We start from the raw sequence: 9454 nt of genomic DNA, 5'->3' as shown, positions 1-9454 counted from the left end.
TAGTTGTGTTCTTGCTTATATTTCTTATATTTCGCTTTTGTTTCCTCCCTACCCCCGACTGATGTGCTGTACAAACTGTGAGCAAGCTATATAACAGCTTCTTTAGTCTATCGTTTGCAAAATGAGAACAAGTATACATATTTTTCAGGGTCGCTGAAAGGACTAAGGGATGAATTAATTGATAATTGCCACTAAGAATAGGGTCTGGTGCTGCTTAGGGAGTTTTGCTGTAAAATGCCTTTGTTGTTGTTGTTAAATAAACTAAGGCTTCCTACTTTTGCAAGAAGGGGGAGGTGTTTTCTGAGACAGGGTTTCTCTATGTAGCCCGAGCTGTCTTGAAACTCACTCTATAGACCAGGCTGGCATCAGACGCAGAGATCTGCTTGCCTCTGCCTGCTAAGTGCTGCAATGAAAGGTGTGCACCCAGCTTTGGGGTGTTTGTTTTTTTGCTTTGCTTTGCTCTTTTTATTTGTATTCATTTATTTGTCTTTCTTTTTTTAAGACAAGGTTTTGCATAGTCTAGGCTGGCCTGGAACTTGCTATGTAGTCAAGAATAACCTTGAATTCCTGATCCTTCCTGCACCTCCCAAGTGCTAGCATTACAAACACACACCGCCTCAACTGGCCTAAGTGTCTCTTTCTTTTTTTTTTTTTTTAATGTATGCACTTCCAGAAGAGGCTCATTGGAAACACAAACAATATCTAAAGGAAGTAGCGCCCAGGATCTACTGCCACTGATACCCGCTCTCCCTCTCTGGGGAATAAATGATACACATTTACAATGTTCAGCATTTGGCAGTTATAGAAAAATTTCTATTATCTATCATATATCCTGGTGTATTCAAACTTTTAACAGACTTAGTTCATTTATTTTGTCTTTTATAAAAACCCTTATGTGGTAGCCACAGCTGGAGCCTGGGTCCTCTGAACAGAGACTCTGGTGTGGGTTTTTACAAAATGATCAGTGAATTCCTGATAAGGAGACTTGGTGAACACGGTTTCTTTCCAGAGGTCAGCGGTCAAGTAGCTGTAGGTCTTAGAGATGGCGTCAAAGGTGGCTTTGGCAAAGTTGCCCAGGGTGGCAGTGCAGCCTCTGGCTGAAGTGTAGCAGTCATCTATACCGGCCATCATCAGAGGCTTCTTGGGCACAGGAGCGGAGACAATGCTGGTGCCTCTGGGGGCAGGGATGAGACGCACCAGCAGCCTGTCACCTTGCATGGGACAGTGTGGGGCTTGCCAATCTTGTTCCCCAGTAGCCTCTTCTCACAGGGACGATGGAAAGCTTGGCCAGGATGGTGGCCCCTCAGATGGCAGTGGCAACCTCCTTGGAGCACTTAACACCAAGATCAACGTGACCATTGTAGTCCCTGATAGCAATGAAAGCCTTGAACCTGGTCGCTGGCCAGCCCGGGTCTGCTTCTGCACTGGCAGGATTTCCAGAACCTCATCCTTTAGAGATGCACCCAGGAAAAAGTCGATAATCTCAGACTCCTTAACGGGCAGGGAGAACAGGTAGATCTCCTCCAAAGACTTGATCTTCATGTCCTTAACCAGGCGGCCCAGCTTGGTGACGGGGATCCACTCCTTGTCTTCAGCTTTACCTCCATGAAGAAGAAGAAGAAGCATATTCAAACTTTTGTACCTAACTCAACTTGTATTACCAACCTAAAAATATCTTTTTAAACTAAAACATCTTCGTAAATCCTAAATAACTGAAGCTTAATTTTAAGGCTTTAACTATCAAGTTTTCAGCCTGTCAGATACCTGAGAGGGAATAATACCTGAGTATGCAGGAAGTGTAGGCAAGGAGCCTTCTAGAACTGATAGACAGCTGGCTGTCTGGACAGCTACCCAATAATCTCTGTAGAGTTGGGGCATCCATCTTCAGCCTTCGGACAGACATATTTATGAAGCAGGAATTATGAATATAGCAGTCAACTTCCCCGTGTCCATATGTTCTTTCTGGACAACGTTTTGTCTGTAGTTCAGACATGATCATTTCTTTACCCAGTGGCTAGCTTTCCACAATTGAAGCAACTCCATATGAAGGTTATTGATGCTTCTCATGTTCCAAATTAAATGCGGTGCTGCCAGGAGCTGACATGTCTCATGGTCAAAAAGATCTTTAATTAATAAAACATCTTTAAATGCCATATTCTGTTGATTTTTGAGGTTTTTAAAGACTATCTATCTGAATTGTCAAACATTGTTTATTATTTATTATTCATTAATTTGTATTTCTTAACCATCCTTAATAGTTCCTAACTTGCATTTTTTATCATCTCTAACAGTCTGAAATAGAAGCTTTCAAATGGACTAGAACTTTATATTACAACTTTAAGAATTATGTAATTACAGGCTAGAGAGATGGCTCAGTGATTAAGAGCAGTAACTATTCTTCCAGAGGTCCTGAGTTCAAATCCCAGCAATTACATGGTGGTTCACAACCATATGTAACAAGATCTGATGCCCTCTTTTGGTGAAGCCAAAACCTTTTCTTCTTTCCTTCTGACACTAATACAAAGCCTCTCTCCCAGCCGCTTGAAGTCATCGTAAGTAAAGACTGATCCAATACAGCAGCCCCTTTTCTTTACAGCTCTGCTCCATTTTGACCTCTCTCTCAAAGAAAATATATATGTCAGTATTACCAGTTTACCAATTTTGAATTTAATACCTTACCAGTTCAGATGCCTGGGCGTTTTTATTTTGTTCCTGTGCTGTCGCCAACCCTACCCTAGCAGTTCAGATCGCTCAGAGCTCCTGGTTCCACCTTAGGAGAATCCTGGTCAGACCTTTCCAAGCTTTCTCTTCTGTGCTGCTTCAGGCTTAAGCTTGAGGCCTAGCTCTCTCTCTCTAGCATACTTTAACTGTGCTAAGCTTGGGAGAAGCTGCAGCTACTGTGCCCTGAGACTTTGGTCTGTTACTGTGCTTTTGGTTGTTTTTTGTTTGTTTGTTTGTTTTGTTTCATTTTTTTAAATAAACCAGGTCTCATCTGGCTAGCCTGACTTTTCACCTGCCTTTTTAGGCCATAAGCTTGGATTCTAATGGTCTTAAATTGGATACCATTTGTTGTGGTAAATTTTAATTGGGGGTTTCTACCCCATCTTTGTTTATTTAGTTCCCAAATAAAAGACACAAAACCTTTATATTTATAACCTTAAAGCACTAGACCTGGGCAGATGTCAATCATCTATCTTATTTTGTCTACTTCCTGTCAATATCCTGAGATACGCTTGCACCGTCAGCCTGGGCCGCTCCTACTCCAGTGGGCCGCCCCAGACGAGCATGTGCTCACAATCCACCTGCCCCACGGCAGCTTTCTCATCTCATTAGGAAAATCCTTCCAAAGATTAGACCGACCTCTCTGAAATGTTAGAGGAAATCCAAGTAGAGAAATCTTTTCATATTAAATCTTAGCCAGAACTGAAATCCACATATTGAAGAATCCATGGACAATTTGAGAAATAGATCTAAGACCTCAAAGGTATTTCCCACCTTCCAAATGGTATTGGTTTGTTGTTGTTTCTTTGTTTTGTTTTGGGGTTGTGTTTTATTTTGTTTTGAGACAGGGTCTCACACATACAGCTTTGGCTAGCCTTGAATTCCTTGTGTAGATCGTGGCCTTGAACTTGCACTAACCTTTCCTGCTGTTCTCTTATCTCGTGAGATAGTTAGCACTGCTTTACCTGGGGCCGTTGTGTGTTAAAAGTATGCAACTTGCTGGGGAGGTAGTGATGCATGCCTGCAATCCTAGCACTTGGGAGGCAGAGGCAGGAGGATCTCTGAATTAAAGGCCAGTCTGGTCGACCAAATGAGTTCCAGCAATCCAGGACTTCAGAGAAAAATGTTGTATGGAAAAAACACACAAGGTGTGTGGGTCTTATACACACTCGTGTGCACACACATGAACACACACATGCATGCATGCACACGTTTGAACACACACACACACACACACACACACACACACACGAATCTTGTATTTTAATTTTTCAGAACTTCACAGTCCAGTGATTGCCCTGTTCTCAGAAGAGATTGTGAAAACATGTTAGAACTGTAAAGCCCAGGCCTTATGAAGTTAAACTGAATGCAATTTGCATGGCAGTGGCATAAGCAGACGCAGGACAGGAGAGCCTGTCATCATTTGAATGTAAACTGTCCTCACCTTTGGAAGGCTTGGGGAAGCGGTCTGGCTCAGAGCAGTGAGTCAGTATCATAAGGTAATAGTGATAGTGCATCCTTGCTTCCGGCCTGCTGTCTTCTCTTTCACCCACCTAGATATGAGCCAGTTCCTGTCTCCATGCTTTCCTCGCTGTGATAAGATACGTTCTGTCAAAGGATGAGCCCAAATAAAGCCTTTCTTTCTCCATGGCTACCAGAGAAGTGACACGATGCTACTGTACGAATTCTAACTCTGAGAAGATCTGCTGACAGTTTGAAACTTTCCAGATAGTAGTTCTTTCCTGAAGGCAGGCTGAGTCCTATCACCCTGTCACCGGAAGCAGGTTGCAAACATGTCAGTCTCATCCTTACCTTATCCAAGCCCATGGACTGTGACTTTGCAGAGGGGATAGTGTGTTTCTTCCCTCTTGGCCATGTTTGATCTGACTGAAAGAAGTTATGCTGGGCCAGTTTCAAGCTCCAAAATATTTGCAAACTTTGTCTTGAACTTGAACTTGCACTTGAAAATTGGCCAAGCTATTTAAGGAATAAGCCTAGGAATGCCTGCAGATAAGAAAAGATTCCTGGTTTTCTACCAGCAGTCAAACCTCAGGAGCTGACTTGAGCTGAGCAGGCATGTGCAAGCTTAGGCAAAGCCAGAGCTCAACTCAGCACAAATAAAATCATGAGTTACAGAGTTGTGTTTTATTAATTTTTAAAAATATTAATTTTATGTGTATGGCTGTCTGTATACCACAGAGGTTCAAGTGCCCAAGGAGGCCAGAGGCGGGTGTAAGATCCTTTGGAACTAGAGTTACAGATGTTTATGAGCCATCGTATGAGTGCTGGGAATTAAACCAGGGTCCTCTGGAAGAGCAGCAAGTGCTCTTAAATGCTGAGTCATCTCTCCAGCCCTTTGTTGTTTTGATAAGCAGCAAAAGCTAATTTTATGTAGTTTTTTCATAATCTATATTGACTTTTAAATTTTTTCCTTCACTATGGAAAGTACTGTTAAGTATATATATGACATTCATTTCCTCCCAAGTCCATCTTTTGAGGATACAGAGATTGAATTTAACCCTGCCCCAAGACATGTAAGTTCTCTACCACTGGCAACTATCTCCAGGGCATTTTTTAATCCTCTTTGTTTTTTATTTTAAGAAACTAATTGCTGGAGAGATGGATCAGCTGTTGAAGGATAGATAGGTTCACAACCAAAAATGCAAGAAAGTGTCATAAGTTGTCATACCTGGCCCAACTCTCAAGACTTCCCCCTTTAGCCTCTTGGGCTGTTTTGTGTTGTGTGTAGCTGAAAAAGTTTGAAGTTTAACAGGTTTTAGCATTTAGTACTACAGTATACCAGGAGGAAAGAATATAGGGCATGTGGAGAACTTTAGGGGCCGATTCTAGAAACTTGGCAAAAGTTTGACTTTGGGCTAGGACAGGGAAGTAAGTTCAGAATATTTACGTTTGGGCTTACAAAGTTCAAGGTAAACTGGGCAGCTGAATGTGCCGCTCCTTTTATCTTGCTCATCCGGATAAGCCCCTAGAAACAGAGATCTTGGGACTTTGTTTATTGCCTTGTTTGCTTCTTGACCTAGAACTGACCTTATTGTTTGTATGCAACTAAATGGTATAAAAGCAGACTGGAACAAAATAAACCCGCTTCAGCCTCAGACCTGGCTGGGGGCCATGCTTCCGTGTTGTTTAATTTTATTTTTTTGCTTTTTAATCCTCGCTCCCTCCCTGAAGAACCCGTATACTGACTGAGTTGGTGTGGTCAGTGGTGTTTTTGAACTCTGTGACTTATCTGTCTAGGTCTCTCCCCTGAGGTCTAGTGCTGTCTCAAGGCCCTGCACTTCTCTGTTCCTCAGAAAAGGCCTGTGTTTTGTTTAATGTTGCTGTCCGAATCTAGAAATTCTTATTAATTTTATCTTTGGATTTGCATTTCCGAAGCTCGATGGAACTGTGTTGAGACAGGAGACAGCATCTCAGCTGTTTCTTGCCACTCCACTGGTATATGGCACTCCTAGATCTTCATGAACACAGAAAGAACACAGCATTTTACTGTTATCCCCCACTGAGTTATCACTGAGTACTGTCTGTAGTGTACTGGTAAGAGCATGCACACATATGTATAGATTACAAAATATCACTTTAATTTCTGTGATTGTTTGCATGATACAGTGTGTGGGCTAATACTAAACTGCATTCTAATTACATAAGATTTTAACTTTACTTGGAATGACACTAAATAACAACTTCTTTTAAAAAATGGAAAGTTTTTTGTTTAGAACCTTGTATCATCTTTTGCATTGCTAGAGCAAAATAAATGGCAACTTAAGAGAAAAAAAGGTATATTTCAACTTAGAGGGGATGCAGTCTGTCAGCACTGGAAAAGGAGAGGCAGCCAGAACAGGACCCTGGCCCTAGGAATGGTATCACATACTTAGGATTGGTTTTGGAGCTCAGTTAACCTAATCTAAATAATCCCTCACAGCAAGGCCCAGATTTTCTCTTTGAAGATTACAGGCCCTTCAAGTTGACATTAATTACTATCATAATTTTACATTCACATTTTTAAACACGAGCTACATTTTCATTTTGTATCCTACAGATTTTGTAGCTAGTTTTGTCTTCAGAGCTAAAAGTAGGTCTGGTGGCATTCTGTTCTCTTCCTCTTTTTCTTTAAAAAAAAAAAAGATTTATTTATCTTATGTATATAAGTACAATGTTGCTCTAATCGCATTACAGATGGTTGTGAGCCACCATGTGGTTACTGGGAACTGAACTCAGGACCTCTGGATGAGCAGTCAGTGCTCTAACCACTGAGCCATCTCTCCAGTCTTCTCTTTCATAAATGAGCTGGGCATGGAGTGCATGTAAAAGACTTAGTCCTGTAATTCTCAGGTCAGGATTTTACTGTATCCTTATACTTGCCCAGTGTTTGTCGCTGTACCCTTCATCCCTGTGGGAAGAGAATACATGCTCTCAGCTCAAAGACACTGTCCTACAGACAGTGTAGGACCTGAAACCTCTGCTGATTATGTTGTATCTACTTTTGAGATGCCCATGTTATCATTTGTATAGTTTCAAAAGTTCCATGACTAAGCGGGTAGCATTCACCTACATTCTCAACAAGAAGGATGAGGCAGGAGTGTTTGGGGGAAGTCCAGGCTATATACCATCAAAACAAAGGGGGACAGAAGGTGTAATAAACGTTCCTTGGAGTCAATGAAATGGTTCAGTGGGCTAAGACAAAAAGCCTGTTGCTAATCTGAGTGCAGTCCCCGAGACCTATTATCGTAAGAGACAGTTCCCATCTGACCTCCACATGAGCATGGCATTTATACATGCCCACACTGGTCCAAAAACATAAAAAAATATAATTTTAAAAAAGGTACCTTCACTATTGAAGGTGTAATCCAGTAAAGAAATGAATGGCTCCCTGTTATTTAACAAAACATAGAACTCAGAGGTCACTGCATCACATAGCTACATGGTGTGTGCACACAAGAGAAAACTGAATTTAGGATGCCATGACTGCCAGGCAAACACTTGACCAGTCTGCCCTCATCAGGAAGAGGGAGTTTAGATCTTAATACCCTAGATAGGTCCACACAGTGTGATGGTGCCCTTGGTTAAATGCCTGCAAACAAAATAAGCTCTATAACTTCCATGTCTTCTGGTCCCCAGGGTTGTAGCATTAAAGTTCTTGAGAAAGCTACTTTCTAGGGGACCATCTGCTATCATCACAAAATACTTTAGCCAGAATATGACAATCATCTATAATCTAGCTTCAAAAGACAAACTGAGGAGTGTTTCCTCATGATATGCTATAGTGTGGAAGAGGCAAGTGGCTTATCAGTTCTGCCTTCAGTGAGGGGTAGTGCCATAGCCATCCAGTTTATCCTAGGTCATACACAATCCCACAGCGGACGCAGGTGTTCATTACTTCAAACATTGTCTTTTCCTTCTGGATCAACAAATGTACTGTTAAGCTTCATTTATTCTTCTATTTTCCTTTTCTCCATTTTGGTCTTTTGGGCCATATTCTAGAGGATTCATTTGGAGCTCATGCAATCCACTAAGTCTTTTTTTTTAAATTGAACAACTTTATTTTAAAAAACAAAAGATAAATGTACAGATTTTAAGCATTTTTGCATAAAAGTATATGAATACATTTGTCAGTACTTGATTTTTTTAATGGTTTGATAGTATGCATTAAAATCTTACTAGTTACAATGAGCATAAAGTACATGCAAAACAAAATGTAACCTGGAAATAGTCAAAGTTTTCTTGGTGTGTAAAGATTAAGCATAATGATTTTTTTTAAGCCTTTTTTTTTTTTTTCTTGAACTTCATATAGTCTGTGAGTTGTTTCTGGGGTGTTCAGAGCTTTCTGGAGTTAGTATCCAATTATCAGTGATTGCATATTATGTCTGTTCTTTTGTGACTGGGTTATCTCACTCAGGATGATATTCTCTAGATGCATCCAAATCATTCTGATAGCTGAGTAGTATTCCATTGTATAAATATACCACAATTTTTGTATCCATTCATCTATTGAAGGACATCTGGGTTCTTCCCAGCTTCTGGCTATTATAAATAGGGCTGCTATGAACATTGTGGTGCATGTGTCTTTGTTGTATGTTGGAGCTTCTCTGGGGTATATGCCCAAAAGTGGAATAACTGGGTCTTCAGGTAGTACTAAGTCCAATTTTCTGAGGAATCGCCAGACTGATTTCCACAGTGGTTGTATCAGTTTACAACCCCACCAACAGTGGAGAAGTGTTCACTAAGTCTTTTAGTAGCACCTAACCCATCCAGCATCTTCAACAAATCTATTTCCATCTCTAAAAGTTGTTTCATCAGCTCAACTAGAGTCAATCTCTAGGCATGCTACTTGCTTACCTTCATTATCTTTATCTCATTCTTCCAATGTTAGTGCTTATAGTGCAGAAGGCACTGTTCTAGTTGCCAGTTATACTGGAAAAATAAAACAAAACCCACCAAGACATATAACAGTAAGAAATCAGTGACTTTTTTCTTCTTTCCTATAAAGATTTATGTAGATGAGTGCACGGTGCTTTCTTCAGACACACCAGAAGGACATTGGATCCCATTACAGATAGTTGTGAGCCATGTGGTTGCTGAATTGACTCAGGACCTCTTAACCACTTAGCCATCTCTACATCCCAGTTGTTTCTTAATTTAAGCTTGTTATGTTTATGTTTATGACAGAGAAGTACGGACACATTTGAAAGCCAGAGGACAACTCTTAGGAGCTGGC

This window comes from Micromys minutus (assembly GCF_963924665.1).
Source record: "Micromys minutus genome assembly, chromosome: 2".
Taxonomy (NCBI): Eukaryota; Metazoa; Chordata; class Mammalia; order Rodentia; family Muridae; genus Micromys; species Micromys minutus.
Note: the sequence above shows the minus strand (reverse complement) of the source record.